The sequence below is a fragment of the Pezoporus occidentalis genome, unplaced genomic scaffold (genome assembly GCF_034315485.1).
Source record: "Pezoporus occidentalis ecotype Australia unplaced genomic scaffold, CSIRO_AGI_Poc_V1 ctg143, whole genome shotgun sequence".
NCBI classification, from domain to species: Eukaryota; Metazoa; Chordata; class Aves; order Psittaciformes; family Psittacidae; genus Pezoporus; species Pezoporus occidentalis.
Genome location: NW_026913241.1, coordinates 1,126,931 through 1,141,843, shown reverse-complemented (window position 1 = coordinate 1,141,843; position 14,913 = coordinate 1,126,931).

Sequence of the window (14,913 nt, the reverse complement as noted above, 5' to 3'; positions counted from 1 at the left end):
TCTGAGCATTAGCACCCAACAGGGTCTCTGCTCTTCTTCCCCCACCCATGATCTGGATAACCACAGCAACCTGGTAGCAGCATGGTCCTGCTCATGATAGATGGGTGCCCTACAAGCCCTGGTCCCCTGGCTGTAGCTGCTTGCTAGGGCTGTGCATAAGCTTGCTGAACCTGGGTATGCTGGTGGGACTGGAGGAAGCCGTTGAGGTGTTCCTGGTGTTGCCTGGTAATAAAAGTGATGTCCTTGGGACGTAGGGATATGGATCTTGGACTTTTCCCTGTGAAATCACTGTGAGAAAGGGGATGGAGATGGAAGGGGTAGCTGGAAGGGTGCCTGCAGAGCTACTCATGGAGAAATCTGAAGACCAGGACCCTCACCTGGAGGTAAGCCATGTTTCCTTTTGCCGTTTATCTTCTCTGTATCAGGTGTAAATGATGCTTGTGTGGACTTCCTGGTCTTCCTGACTTGTTGGAGAAGGAAGTGATATTACAAATTATGGTGCCTAATTCACTTCAAGGGAAGAGCTTAAATGGAAAATCATCGTTAATATGATGATTCAACCTTCATTCACTCTTCCTTCCCAGTACTTTGTGCTGTGTTCATAACTGGTTTGGAAATCCTCTTTCAGATCCTTCCCTGGGAAGGGTGACTGGCAGGCTTTGTGAGGGTGCGTTTGGATCCTGTGCTCTGGGAATTTATTTCTCTTTTGCATCCATAACCCGTTTTTAACCTGTAAATCGGGGGGGGGGGGGGAGGGCGGCTCTGGGAACCGGACACTTTACCTTCTAAACCGAGCTGGTTTTCCCTAAGCATAAACTCAGTGTGAGCCCTGCAACCTTAAATGCAGTATCACTTTACACCTGCAGGTTGTGCTTCTGGACAGCTTTTCTCATCAGCTCCAGTTGCTCTCCCAGACCCTGCCTGCGAAATGACGCATTTTGCATTTCACTCCTCGCAGATTATTTTTGTTGGGGGAATTGTTAATCGCTTGCATTTGATAGATTACGCCTGCATTTCTATAAACCCATAATGAGCTTATAATAAATCAGAGTGAGGTAGCCACTGCAGGGTAAAATAACAGCAAATGTAGCAGCAACCTGAATAGTAATAATCTGTGCAGATATGCGTTTGTATATGCCTTATGATACTTTTACATGACGCCAACAGTGTGCTGAGCACTTTAAAGCCTTGGAAGACAGATCTTTGTCCTGCAGCACTTGCAGAGCAAACAGTCATTCAGGGGAAGTGCCTAATATAGTTGGGATGTTTGAGCTTGCATAATGAACGTCAATGGCATGAGGCAAACCCTGGGATTGATAAGGTTTTTTATGGTTGAGAGTGTTTGCTTGTTTGTTTGTTTGTTTTTCATGATGAAATGTCACTGTCATTCACCATGACTGATAATGTACCAGCTCTCAAACTTTGTGAATAGCTTGGGCTGATTTTGCTGTTACGTTAGGGAAGGGCTGTGCTGCTAAATGCAGAAGTAACTTGGACATGGCAGGCACAGGAGGCAATGGGGAAATTGTATAAATTGAATTTAGTTATGACAGGTTTTATTTTTCTTTGCTTAGTGACTTTGTAGAAGAAAACAAAAATATCCCTCATTTCTGTATACCCAGTTTCATTGTTTTTACAGCATGTTCCTCTCTCGGTTCTCCTCCTCCTCTCACACACAAAAATAATGTTATTTTGGATTAAGCAGTCGCTGCGGTATGCATGGTGGTACTACTCAAGGAAGTAAACACAACACACTACAAACCTACCAATCAAAATATTTATGTTGTCCTCCAGTACCTTTTATGACCTCCTGCCTTTGTTCTTGTTGGTGCAATAGTATTTGTAAGGTAACACGTGAAAGCAATGGGTGATACTACGTGCCCCACCTAATAGACAAGCCTCCTGTAGCACAGTAGCCCTGGTTGTTATCTAAAGCAAAGCGGATGCTCATGTACAAATAGCTTTGATTATGACGAGATTAATTTTGGGTGGAGCAGTAAATCCCCCGTTGACTCTGCACATGTCCAGGCACTCATTCAGCAGGGCTCACGTGTGCATGGGGGCAGCTCTTCTCTTCCATCCCAAGAGCATGGCTAGTTTGCTAGGGAGGAAAAAGGACTCGGGAGGGAGAGCCTGTTATGCACTGGTTTTGCAAAGGGCTCACAAAGTGTCCCTTCAGAAAGGAAACAACATGTAGTAAGGTGATGTCCTACCAGACAGGTAACAAATAAAGCAGACAGCATCTACAAGGTGGTAATTTTCAGCTTGTCCCTTTAGCTAACATGACTTTTTTTTTCTCCCCTATGACATTATTCCAACTGAATGCTCTTTGGGCTTGAGAAACGACCATGTAACTAATTACATTTCAGTTTTGAAAGTGAGTCATCTCTAAGTCAAGGAGCACACAATGACTCCTTTCAATTGCCTTGCAGAGCAGGGTGACTTGCATTTGTAGCTTCAGTCATCAAGCTTCAAGCAGACCAGTGACAGGCATATAGGAAGATCAGTGGGGATATTGCTAATCATTTACAAATAGACTTTGTTATTTTGCTATCCCAGAGTAATTGCTGTTGCTTAGGCAGAGGAGGCTGAAGCTAAAGACACGCTTGGCCACCGGCTTGCTATCCTCAGCTGCCCTGTCTGCTGCAGATTATCATCTTCTCTGTCACCTTGCCTATGTAGTTCATTAGGGTGGTTGAAACTGGATCTGAGCCATAGGTTTTCTTTAAGAAAAGCACATTTTTTGGCAAATGCGTAATCCACTTTACACTTGCAGTGAGGTGTTAATTGTTAAGACTTTATGGGTTAGGGTGGTTGACATAGAATAACTTTACCCAGGGCACCACAATCATGTGCAGAACTAAGCAAAAACTTACACCTCTACAGCTCCTTGGAAAATTTAGGAATTGAGATCTGGGCTGAGCCTGATCAGCATGAACATGGTTGGGCTTAAACCTGGCTTCCAACTTGAGCATAGTATAAATGTACCCATGTACATGTATTCTGTCTCTTCCATTTGCTTCTCAGGATTGCTGCTGCAGTAACCGAAGTGTTTGTCATCTTCAAACTGCATTGCAGCCCCTGCCTTTGTGACAATAGCTGTTTTTGGCTAAAGGCCCAAAAGGGAGTTAGCTGGGCTGGTGCATGTGTTATTACCTATTATCTGGTGCCCTTTGTGAGAGGGCTCCTCAGAGGGATGAGTAAGGGCCCAGCCCAGTCTCCTGGTAACCCAAGTCATCACAGGGCATTGTCTGATGGGTCTGTCCCTATGTCCTGTAATGATCATATGGCTGTAATGCCCAGGGGTCAGGGATGAGGGGCAGAGCTCTGTCGAGTCAAGCACTGTATGGGCATGTGGTCAAGACACAGGAGCTGAAGAGTTCGCAAGATGCTGTTGGGGGGCAAAGCTAATGGTACAATCATGACACACTCTCTGCGCTGCTTGTTTTGGGGGGGTGGAGTGATTGTTTATTTATTTATTTTCAATTGGTGAAGTCAGCTGGTGTTTAGCCAAAGGAAACAGAGGGATCGTGTTCTTTCCAGTTTGACACCGGTACAATGGACACCAGAGTGAGGGTCTATTTTTGCAATGAAAACTAAAGATTAATGGAATAGCTATGCCCAGCTGAGCCCAGAGATTTGCCTTATAAGGGAGCTGCCGGAAAGCGCAGTTCTCCAACGAGCCTGTCCTTGGCAGAGAAATCCATAAAGAGATGCCGTGATGTGTCAAATAGGAGGTTGCAGGGATGGCCAGAAAAACAGCCCTCCTTTAAATGACTTCAGCGTGCAAGAGGCCACCAGCTTCTTTCTGAAGAGCAGTGTGTGCAGACATGCCAAAGAAACATCTACAAGTTGGTCTGAACAGGAGCCTCCTTTGTAACAGCCAGCGCAGAGTGTCTTTATTGCAGACTGGTACTACTGACTCCTCCTCAGCTGGAAGCTATAAATGCCTTCTGGACTACCAGGCACTTTCAGCTGGATGGAGAGGGTTCCTTCCCTGGTTTAGGAAACATGCCTGTCTTAGCTCCTGGCTCTCACCCTGTTCCCCAGTCTGAGCTGTCCTCTCTGGTTTTAGAGGCAAATCATTCATGCTGCAGTCTCTAAGAGCCTTATCAATCTGAAGATGTGCCCAAGCAGTGCACTGGTTTTGAGAGGGGAGATTGGGCCAGGAGCTCCTTTTCCTGTGTTACAGGTCCCTTCCTGAGCTAACACAGTGTTAGGAGACAGCAAAGATGCTTTGCAAGAACTGCTGGCTCAGCAATGGAGGTAATGCATGTTTTTAATTAAAAGGGTAAGTGGTTATGAATTGTTCCTGAAACCTTAATAAAAATAGACGTTGACAGCACCAGTTTTGTTTGAAGTATAATCAATTTAAATAGATCTGCTAATGTCTGCCACGCAGCCACATCACTCCCCTGGGTTTCAGCATCTCAGCTGCGAGGCAGTGGTTGCAGAGGGCTTGCTGGGATGGGATGGGATGAAACACAGCCTTAGTGGGAGAGTATAAGGTCTTCTTTGTATGGAAGGCAGCTTCCCAAAGCAGAGTATTGTGGCAATACTCCAGCCCCTGGCTCTGCCTGTGCTTCCTCCAGTGCTGCTATAGCAGGCTGCTGTAGTGTACTGTCAGACAGAAACTGCATTTGCAAACCAGCAGATGTGGGGAAGTTCCCTTGCTCATTTTAGAAGACAAGGGCCAAAACTGAGAAACCACCGCCAGCTTGCTGTGTGCTGACTGTCATCCAACAGAAGAGCTTCACCTGATCTTGCCTGGTGTTGAGCACAGCTTTGAAGACCACAGCATGGGGCAGAGACCTCCGCACTTCGGGAATTCAGCTTGATCAGTCTCCTTCTGCTTTTGAGTTAAATGGATCTTCCCTGAAGGGGAGAGGTACCTCTGAGGGAGGCGTTTAGTACAGGTCATCAGAGGTGCTCTGAACCTGGGTATGACTTCTGGGGAGGAGGTCTAGCTCCAGAATACACCCCGAGGGCAATTGGCTGTGTAACATGTGAAACCCACTTGTGGAGCACTCGTGTACCAACCACTGCCACTGCTCTTAGTAGGTACGGGTGATGTTGCTCTGTCACATAGCTGTAAAGCCGGGTTAATTTTTAGGTGGCAAGGATAAAGAGCTGATATTATTAAAGCAACAATTCCCCTCACAGAAGGATCGACAGGATAAAATGGTAAAAATACATATATATGTAAAAATGTAAAGATACATATATATGGCTGTGCATGGAAAAACTGTATTTGTGCAGAAACACCTGATATTCAAAAGCTCAATTAGGTCTGATGAATGAGCCTAGAGTTACACTTCAAGAGCAGTCTTCAGAGGCACAAAGATGTTTTCCCACATTAAATGCATGTGTACATAAGTGGCTCTCTAGAAGACTGAAATATCACCCATGAAGCGCAGGTGTAGAACATTGCACCTTGCCAAAACCCCTTTAACAGGTTTTCACAAAACCAAAGCCCTAGGATTAATGAGGAAGAATAAATCCTTTTTTTTCCCCGCAACACTGTTTCTATTAACACTGTAAAAAATTGAATTTAAATTAAATCAATGCATGTCTCATCCCCGTCAGTACTTACTGTGGTGTCCTTTCTCCCAGTGAGACCGTTTCACTGTTTGCTGGCATCTAATGACCTGCGTGGGAGCAAGACACAACAGAACCTTTCTGATCTAGAAACACGATGTCCCTAAGGAAAGTTAAACCTGTACACTTCCATCTCAGGCCGGAGTTAATAATTGATCTTCCTCAGATGTAAGCTACATGTTTTTGAGGAAATAAAAACTAACATACATTCATGCCCTGACTAACCATCCCTCTGTCTGACTGAGAACTGCTAATGAGTAACTTTAACACATAGTTTGGGAAACAGAGTGTAAGTTCTTTTGTATGAGCCTTGGTTAAAACTCCCAGCTTTGCCTCTTGTCAGTATTTTAGCATCTAGAAAAGTATTATTGAGCATCCTTTTTCTAACCTGTGATTTTAGTGTATGCTTTCCCTAACCACTTTTCTGGTGTCTATCCCTAAATGCATAATGTAGCTTTTTGGAGTAGACAGTTGTACGCATAATGTTGTTTCAGGTGCATATTATGACTTGCCTTTGACTTGAAGGCTGTTCTGGGCTCATTCGCCACTCATCTTGTGCTCTGTTAAACAGAAGCGTCTGCCATGGTGGTGGTGGCAGCAGCTCACATGTCCTCTTGAGCATCACAGCTATGCAGGCTGAGATGTGCTACCTGCATTGCTGGTGACAAGCAACAGATGATGTGATGTGCCTCTGGTGTCCACCAGAGATGTTAAACACCTCAGGCTGTGAGCTCCTTGGAGTGGTGGTCTCTCAACACCTGGAAAGCACATAGCAGTAGACCTTGCAGCAGGTCCAGGGCAGCCACTGCACTGGCTGCAGCACTGACATGGCAATGAGGATGGTCAAAGGCAGCTGCTGAGGTGCTGCTGTTAGCACTGCTCCTGTAACAGGCCTTAAAACTGACCAGGGTTGGTGTGGCACATACTGAGCTCTACGTCCAGTAGCCTCATGGCTTAGCATCTGTCTTGGCTTAGCACAGCCTTCAAAAGCACGAATCATCTCTGCAATGATACAAAACAGCCTTGGTGTTTTGCAGCACTTTATCCAGCATTTTGAGATGACAGCTTTTAGCTAAGGGTTGAAATATATGATCTATTTTCTTTCACTGCAGAAGAAAAATCCCAGCTGTTCTTGAGCTGATGACCATCAGACCTAATGTGGTCTCAGTTGCTCTGCTCTTCATGAAAAACTATGTTTTTAAGCACCCATCTTAAACATCTGTCTGTATGGTCAATAGACTGCTCAGTCACCATGGCCATTTCTTTTTGCATCTGAAAAGATGTACTGTTTGTGGTCTGTGTCGCTGTTCTCTTTCTAGCTACCTGCCTATTAATATAATCCTTCCATTATCATTGAAGTGACAAATTACATGCCAGGTGCTGTTGTGCACTCCAGTGAGGCAGTTTTCCTTCCACATGTAGCATCTGTTCCTCCAGGTTAACCGGCAGTACCTGTCTAGAATGGATGGAGCCACGTCTGGCAAGCTGGGAGGACTCCTGCCTTGCCTTGCTTCTGCTTCTCTCATCCGTTAGTTCTATGTTCTTGCTCCTGAAACAGTGTGTCTTTCCTCTGATGCACACGACTTTTTTAATGTTTAAGTTTAGCCAAAACTCAGGGGGCTCAAACCTGAGGTTAGTCTGAGGACTGTAATTTTCACATGTACTTGCATGGTTTGTTTGTTGTTATTTTCTTCCCTTGCTCCTGAACCCCTCTGCTCCGTGTTCTGCCAGAAGACCCACTGCATCTGAGCTTTCTGCCTGCCTTTCTCTGTGATTAATGTACCCTGTCACATTTATGTGCGTCTTTCCCAGTTGACTACAGCCAGCTGCTGCAGGCTGTGGCTTTAGCCGCTGTACCTGCCAGCCCAAGCTGAAAGGGTGGTTTTGTGGGAGAATGGTGGCTTTGACTGAGCATACTCTGATGGAGTGACAGTCGGCAATGTCCTAGCGGACATTGTCAGGATGCCAGTCATGTTCCAATGCTTTGACTGTCTGGTTAGGGAGTAGATTCAGAGGGTATAATGGTGCAGACCATGAATAAAATCTGTATGACCTGATGGGCCTGACTTTGCAGTGCTGTGCGGATCAGTTATCCATCTTAGCGTTTTGTGAATGTCTGTTGTTTGTGTTTGGCTAAGATCTGTATGCATACTGGTATTTAAGCAGGGACTTTGGAGAGTCTAAGTCTATTAGTCAACCTGGGCTGTAAACATTTATTTTTGGTGTAGGTGGGTGTATTTTGGCTGTGTTGATACATATTTCTCCATCTAGACAGCTTTGCAAGTAACGTTTGCGGTATGAATCCTGTCTGGTGCTGCTAGTCATCACCTAGGAGGTGAAGATGACTAGCAAGGTGGTCAAGTTGCTGTATAGATTTCTTCTGGTGGCTTTACCCCTTTGTATGTTCTGTAGGTCAACACTAACTCTGGGCTCCAAGAAAGGAGAAGGAACCTCCCTCAGTGCTGCCAAACCACATGAGTTGTTCCGGGGACACAGTATCAGGGGATGACTCACAGCTATGTGACTTTCTGAGCTGGGGCTTGGAGCCAGTTGGAGAACATGGACTAGCTTGCTCGAGACAGCTCATGCTCTTTGTTATTGTCATGCCACCTCTTTAATGCTGTGGCTGATGTCGCCTGCGTGTCCCCAAGCAGCTGATGAAGACCTTGACTGCCGGTAGTCCTCTCAGCAGGGCTCATGTATTGAAACAAACACAGGGTGAGGGTGTGTTTCATCTCTAGATGAACAAAAAAGGATCTCTTCCACTTGCCCTGCATCAGAGCTCTTGCGATGATTTAGCATATCTAAAATGCAGGTGGTTAATAACACCATCCATATTATTTCAAACCCTTCCTAGACACAAGACATTACATTTGTGTTGCTATGGCTATAGTATTATAGCCTCTTTCATCATGCACCTTTCTTGGGGCCAGGAAAGCTTGCTTTGTGCAGTTGCTATCAGATTGCAGCATTATCAGATTGCTGAAAGCCCTCCCTTCATTTGTCTTCAGCTCCTTGGAAGCGCTGACAGCCATCAGCCAGGCTGCAGAAGATGGCTGCGAGGTGGTGGCAATCGCAGCACTCTTTTCTGGCAGCAGCTAGGAAGGATGTTTTTGTGGTGAGGAGAAGCTGGGCACACAGCACAGGTACATGGATCTTGGCTGTACACATCTGAGAACAACAGTGGGAAGCCTCACATAGGTCTGTTTTAATCCTTAGGGTTCTGAACCAAATAGCTGCATGGGTTCACATGAGCATATTGGTCCTGTAGGCAGGAAGGCTGCCTAGAAATGTAGAAATGTGCCAATAACTCTTATTTCAAGTGCTTGGATAGGCCACGTCTGTGGTGTAACTGACTGAGCTGCACTCACACTCACGTGCATATCCTCCCTGCGTCTGATCAAACACTGCCTTGGGCATCCAGGAAATCCTTTCCACTGAGTCAGAGAAGGGATCTTGTGTAACACGGAGTTTGCACTCTCTTGCAGCTTCCACGTGGGATTAGGAGAGCATCTGTGCTTTCCCTAAACTAATTTTCAAGTATGCTAGTGGGGCTGTGGCAGCCAGCCTCCACGGGGGTGTCCCTGACAGTGTAAAATGAATTAAAGGGACACTGAAGCCATGCTTTGCAGGGATGAGCGACATGCTAGGAACATGCTAGGAAAAAGTCAGAAGGCTCCAGTTTACAGCTGCTTCCAATCATTTTCATTTCCTGGATAATGGTGTTCATTTCCTTCCAGATTTTACTTGCCTGGGAACACAGTAACATCTGTTCCTCCAGGTTTCATAAAAGATGAACTTCCTCACAGCTGAAAAGGGGTGGTTTTGTTCTTGTGTTTTGTGCTCATAACAGTTGCTTTAAGCAAGGTTTAGTTCTAAAAGACAATCATAAAAATGATAAGCTTCTGTTTGGCTATTGTGAAGCAATTTCTGCTCCTGTTTGCTTGCAACACCAGCCCCAGCTCAAAAGAAATGTCTTCTCCATTTTCAGGGCAGCATGCAGAGCACTGATGGCTGGGCCTCTGCCAGGAGCAGTGCTCCCGTGTGCTGCCTCATGTCACAAAAGCTGAACAGATTGGCACTGCTGCTAAAATGTACTGTGTTGTAGCCAATTCTACTGAGGATGGATAAAATGCTACAGAAAGAAACCTTTCCCATGCAAAGGTATGTTCAATCTGCTGCATTAATATGAGTAAAAACTGAAATGGCTCACAACAGTGAGAAGTGAACAGATTATGGTTGCCCTTCTGTGTAAACTGCCACTTAGAGTTCTGGATTTTATTTTTTTTTTTGTAGAATATGGCATAGTTCATCCTTAGAGGCTCACTTCTGGAACACAGTGTTGTGGGTTAGTGTTTTTTTTTTTTTTGTATTTTTAAACCAAAACTAATTAGCTTTGTTAAAAATACTACAAACCTCAGTATCATCATCCCTCACCTCTTCTCTTATCACTTTATTATTACACAGTAAAAACATGTCTTCTTCTGTCATCACTTTATTATTACACAGTAAAAACATGCGTCCTCTTCTCTCTTTATTATTGCACAGTAAAAATGTATGTAACTCTTTAGGGAGGAAAAGTGAAGTAGTTATGACTTCATTGTCATGCAGCCCAATTCTAAGGAATTTCAAGCACCTAGCTCTCAACTGCCTTCAGTGGAAGCCTCGCATCTCTTACAGCTTCTTGACACCTTTGAGGAAGGCGCTTATACAAATGGCCTCCCTCCTGGGGCATTGCATGGCCTTTTAACAAACTTGCCTGAACTTATGCACACACAAGCTGTGGACCAGTGGGCTGTATCCTAGTGTATCCTTTCATGCTGGGACGGAGCGCCCTGACATCCCTCTGCCCACTCCACTTCAAGATAATGTGTAACAGGCTGCCAGGCTGTTGGGAAACAATCTTTTCCATCCATTTGCAGCCCTGATCTAAAAGATGCTGAGATTGAAGGTTAAGCAGTTTGAGTTCCAGCTGGAATAGACAGGCTGACTTTATAGGTGAACTCTGAAATATGCATTCAAAGGTTACACTTGTAGCCTTCTCAGCGCAGCTGCCTCTTCCCATGCCCTTGAACTGAGAAGACCAGTAGGTAGCAGAGGTACAGAGAAACCAGCTTTGTCCTGCTCTAGGCAAGCAGAAGCTGGTCTGCTCTGTCTTTTTTTGGGGAGCACAAAGTTCCCAGCGTTGAGTTTCAGCAGTACTTAGGATTTGGTTCACAACTGTCCGTCGGGGTGACAGCTATCCAGTGACTATGCTACTTCTACCCTTCATCTCACTGATGCAATGCCCTTCTGATGTTTAAGTTGCAAGTCTCAGCATGCCAATAAATGTTGCTTAAACATTAGAAGTGTACAAGGGACAGGAATGAGCAGGTGAGAAAGCACAGCTCTAATGCTATTAAAGGTGCTCATGCTTTTTCTCCTCGCTATAATGTTTAATGGACAATGTTGGAGCCAATTGTGTGCAATCTATTCAGGGATGCGAAAAAATGCCAGTAGCCTTTTTTCAGAACTACTGTGTGGGAAGAGCACCGTTCCTCATGGTTTTCTTTTTCCAAACAACTGCCTAGCCTGAGCAGGGCTGAATGCTATTCACCAGGCTCTCAGAACCCAGCCAAATCCTCAAGAAATGGTCAGCAGCATTCCACCACACATGTCCTTCAGCTTTTCCCACAGTACAGGGTCATTGGACTGAGTTGGTGGATGTATCAGTTCATTAACTTCATAAGTTAATGGTTCTCATTAGGCAAATTAGTACTGAGATGTAATTTCACCTTTTCTTTGTTAGCTGTTAAAATAGAGTATAGTCTCTGTATTCAGGATGTTTCTAGAAGATTATTACTCACTAGCATGTGGATGTTGATTGATTATTTCCAGTTCTAGTAATCATTAACAACTACTGGCAGTTTAAGAATTACTTTTTATTTCAGAGAGTGAAATTTATTTGGCTTTACACCAAGGTAGATTAAGTAAGCTACACTGAGCAGTTATTACCTTTCTCTTCAATCACACTGCTGTGTAAAGAGCCAATACATTCTACTACTTGAGTTTTATTCAACTCTGAATTTCACCTTTAATACTAATAAAATATGTTGACATATCAAACAATGTAACTAACAGGTAAAACAAAACTGAGTCACTATTTGAACTACTTTTCTAGACCATGCTCTATTAAAGTATATCAATCAAAAGACAAAGAGATACAACTTAGAAAATAGCTAACCAAAAGAAAAGCTTGCAGAAATGCACAAAGTGAGATAAACTGAATAAAAGAACTGCATCAGAATACACATAATGAAAGTCCAAGAACTAAACCAAACATAACTTCTTGATCAACCATGACTAATAGGAAAAATAGTGCCTATCTTTAAACTTTGTAATTCTGTTGCAGACACGATGCAGTAAGTCAAAGCTGGGGAGGAAATAAAAAGGTGACTGGATGATGTTTTCCTAACCATAAATACGTGAATAATTACATGTGTCTGTTCTGCATGCCTTCTGGCCCAAAATACTCAACATAGTTCCTTTTTCATTTGTTGTGTTCAAGTCCATTTAGCCCAAAATATCCACAAAATACCGCAGCCTGCTTCTGGTCTTGTTGCTCAGCTATGCCACTGTTCTTCTGACTGTTTTAGCAGGGCTGATCCTCAAGTATCTAATGAGGGTTTAGTCTAACATAGCATACATGGCAAAGAGCCTGAAGGGAAATAAAATCATTACCAAATGAACTGCTGATAGGCTTTATTAGATTTGTGCTCAAATTAGGCCTGCAATGGCTTGGATGATTATTGTCGGGTATTAAAGGTTACTTTGTGTGCAAGTATGTGACAGAATAAATGATGTTCTAGTAATTCCAGAACTGCTTTTATCTCCTCCTAAAATCAATATAACTGTATTATCCAGACAGACAACAGTTTGGCTTCATGATTTATTATAAGGATATCTAATTGCACAAAGCTCTGTTCATTGATCAAGCAACCAGGTGAAACTTTAAATATTCAAAATACCCAATCACCTGGTCATCATTTAAAAATTGTCTGTGACAGGAAGTCTGTGAACACTGTTGTCCGACAACATCCCTTTCCTGTGGTGCAAGGCCAAGTATACAGGGAAAAACAAAATTATCAATGCTTCTTGGCTAATGCTATTCCTATGGCATGTCTAATTCAAAGCTCTTCAAGACATCTTCCACAGATCTATTCTGTGAAACTCCTCTTTCTCAAAGAGGAGAATTATCACTCATCAGTTTTTACCCAGGTTGCCTCACACAGTTTAGAGTGTGACCCAATTCAATAGTCGTGTCAGAACAACTTGTGGGTGACAAGCCATGGCATGTGCATGGAAATGAGTGACTTTGCCACCAGAAATCATGGAATTCTAACATCATGTAATGTTAGAAATGCTCTGAATTGCAACAGCATAAGCCAGTCAGTTGAGGCAAAATCCCAAATAGTTTGGTTTAATACTGCTATGGAAACTATGCTGAAGGCTAAAAAATACTCTATAAAAAACAGAGTTTTTCTTTTCTTGTATGTTTTTCCATCGACTCTTGACTGCTGTGAGAGTTGTTTCAAGCCCTGTCTGAACAGTTGGAGCAATATGGAGCAGTTGAAGATGATGTGAAGATGTTCTGTGACTGCAATTTACCTTAACGAAGCACGAATCTTGTGCTTTCAGAAATGTTTCATATGCCCAAAAATACCTTAATTACAAATATTTTTAATGTTTATAGTTTTGGAAGTTAGGAGGAACACATACACATTTAAGAACTGGTTATTAGCAAAAACACATGCTTAATCCAGGTTAATTCACAATCTTGATTGCTCTATTATTTTTATTACTATTTTTTTAATCTATGAATCCAGTTTTGCAAATCTTCAGTCCCCACTGGCCTACTGTTGTGGAACAGCTCATAAGTCTTTGTTTAAATATTAAATACCCTTGGAGTGTGATGGTACATTGTGTGCTACTGGAAGTGCTGCTGGTAGCATGTCCACAATCACCGGGAACAGGTAGGCTCACCCACGGGTACGAAGAGTATCTGCTTTGTTATGCTTCCTTGCCTTCTCCCTATCACCTCCTTAAAAAAGTTAGGTGTTTATAAAGACAGGATTAGACGAGGTGGGGGGGAAATCTTCTTTCAAGGTTACATCCTTCAAGAATTAAAAACATCGGATGTTTTGCCATTAGTCTTTTGGGAGCTGTTTGTTTTTAAGTCAACAGGAGACTTAAACAGTCTTGCAGCTTGCAAGGAGGCTCATAACTCATGGTGGCTGCAAAGGAAGGCTGGGAAATGAAAAGGTGCCAAAAAGTATGAGGGCAGAAAGAAATGTGTGGTTTTGCTGACTAGTTTTCCATTTCAGAAGTAGCAGGGTTTTCTTGGTGCTACCATTATTCCCTGCACTCAGGGTGCTTTCTGTGTACTCCAGAGGAGCTTCTGGAGGTGGGAAACAAACTATTTGGATTACCACTTATGATGAGACAGTTTCCATTGCAGTCTGACTGCTTGTTTTGCTTGCTTGACATTTTACCTTGTTTTGTTTTTCTCCAGGATGGGTAGCTCTGCTCCTAAACCCTAATGTCCTTGTAAGCTTAAGCTTCTACATACCCACAAATAATTTCAACCTCAATTTGTGAAAGGGAAAAACCAGATGTGTGAGAGAGGGTTTTTCCTACATGGAACTATTACATGGGATTCACTTGCATGTCTTTGCTTGAAAGACTGCATCTCTCCAAGTGTCTTTTTGTAAGGCGCTGGAAGTGAGAGCTGAATGCAATCGGCTCAGGATGAGGTGTGGCCACAGAACAGTCATCTCCAACACTTAAGGATCAGGGTGGCACATGCAGATGTCAGTATCAGCTAGCCATTCCTGACAGGGCCTTGGGTGGCATGATCTTGTGTGAGGCATCCCTGCCCATGGCAGGGGGGTTAGAACTAGATGACCTTAAGGTCCTTTCCAACCCCAACCATCCCATGATAAGCCAGCCTAAGTGCTCTGACCTTTGCTTAAATGCAGGCAGCAATTTTACGTGTCCGTTCTCAAAAGCAGCTACACGTGTTCACGGACTCAATTCCCTGAGCTCCCAGGCTCTCTCATGCATGCAGCAGATGATGTTGTCCCTTGTTTCTGTTTGTTAGCACAAGGTTACCAAAGGTAATATTTGAGGATCGAGAACATGAACAGAAGATCCAAGTTTGCTTCCACTCCCTGGCCTTCTGTAGTATCAAAACCTGGACTACAGTTTGACAAATGTTATCAGAATTAAGCATTAAATATGATTGTGGGTGGAATGCATGGAGTTTGGAATGCTATG